Source organism: Notothenia coriiceps, unplaced genomic scaffold (assembly GCF_000735185.1).
Source record: "Notothenia coriiceps isolate Sejong01 unplaced genomic scaffold, NC01 NC01_scaffold00029103, whole genome shotgun sequence".
Classification (NCBI taxonomy): Eukaryota; Metazoa; Chordata; class Actinopteri; order Perciformes; family Nototheniidae; genus Notothenia; species Notothenia coriiceps.
The window spans coordinates 1,264-2,881 of NW_011361804.1; the positions used below are offsets into that span (position 1 = coordinate 1,264).

At 40.6% G+C, this 1,618-nt stretch overlaps 1 long non-coding RNA gene across 1 annotated transcript; it reads right to left on the reverse strand.

The window, feature by feature from the left end:
* Positions 1–265: 265 nt before the first annotated feature.
* Positions 266–1,404, reverse strand: LOC104958576 (uncharacterized). Its single transcript, XR_799781.1, has 3 exons — positions 1,111–1,404; positions 686–801; positions 266–570 (listed from the first exon to the last, which is right to left on the reverse strand). It is a non-coding gene; the product is annotated as an uncharacterized lncRNA (long non-coding RNA).
* Between the last annotated feature and the right edge of the window lie 214 nt (positions 1,405–1,618).

The window sequence follows — 1,618 nt, forward strand, 5'->3', positions numbered from 1 at the left end:
ATACAGTAAAATTGTGTCTTGACAAAAAAAAAGGCCCACTAACTAGTCTGTCACATCATTGGCACTCTTCTTCAGTCCACCCTTGCTAAGGTACAGAGGGAGGTGCATTTCTAAAAAAAACTAGTAAATTAACCTTAAGATATTTCTAACTGCTGTCACATGGTCAAATTGCATTTAATTTAAATACAACGTATTAGAAAATGGCTATGGTGATGATAATGGTTATGTTACGTTAGGTACGGATTTGAAGATCACAACTCAGATACAATGTTCCAAAATTCAGTTTAATCAAGGCAGCAACAGGCAGGGTCAAAACCAGGAAATCCAGCAGTCAGGAAAATAAATTTAATAATTGGGGCAGGCAGGAAAATCAACGTCCAAAATCAGGCAGGCAACGTCCAAACCGGGCAGAACAGATGACTGCGAATACAAACTGAAACACAGGCAAGCTTGGCAAAACACATCTGGCAGAGGACAAGTGAGAGGGAGGTGAAATATACTATATTGTGGGGCTCATGAGGAAATGTGAGGGGAATGAGCTTTTCACAAGAGCTGGGAGGAAGGCAGGATCTGAAATGACAGGAAAGTTATTGAGATGCGAAACCAAAATCGACTATGAAAGGGTTAGGGTTTGTTATAAGTCAAATTAAGTAATAGGCCTACATTAATACAATATTTTAAATACATTTGTGCACTGTTCATGACGTTGCAGTAGCATCATTTCTTCAGAACATGTGTTTTGCAGGTCCCCCAGCAGGGGGCAGTAGAGACCTTCAGAAGCTTCTGTTTTGCCGGATATTTCTACAGGAAGAAGAACAGCAGCAGGAAACGTCAGCCAGCCAAAATGGTAAAAAAGATAATCTGATTAACCCTCTGTGATTACATTTATACACATGAATTTCTGCAGCAATTTTAAGAAAAAAGCAGACTGAAACAGTTTGTTCTGATAATGAACCAGCGCGGCTAATGCAGAGCTAACTCCTGCAGCTAATCTTCACTGTCAGAGCAACATCTCAGAGACATTCATGTTAGCTTCTACTGTTAGCGTCGTAAATAAATCGGCTTTACGTCATTATCATTAACTTCTTGTCTCTGTTCCGTTATACTAACTTTGGCGTGTACCTGACCCGTAAACAGCGACAGCAACAGCTTCACAGTTCTCTCAACTCGAAAACCAGTTGTGCCCGAGATGTTCCTGAAGCAGTCATTGATGGAAACTGACCTGAGAGCTGCTCCTGTCAGAGCCCTGTCCCAGAGAGACATATTATGTCCTATAGGGGAGGGGACCAGGCCAGCGTTGTAGCCTACTGGAAATAACGTTTCTACTAAAGGGGTTTATTTATTTTAAAAGCCGACATTTTGGTAGATAAATGTAGTACATTTACAGGATAAGAATCAGGTGTATTGCCAAGTAGGTTTACACATACGAGGAATTTGCCCTGGTGTGTATGATGCACACATAAACACAGTTAAAGAAGATAAATTGTAAGAAAAATAAAACTATTACCACAATTGTTTTTTTTAACTATTATAACATGAAAAGAACATAGCAGTGGCTCAGTCAGTAGGGGCTTGGACTCTGAGCCGCAGGGTCACCGGTTTCTACGGTGGCTGAGAA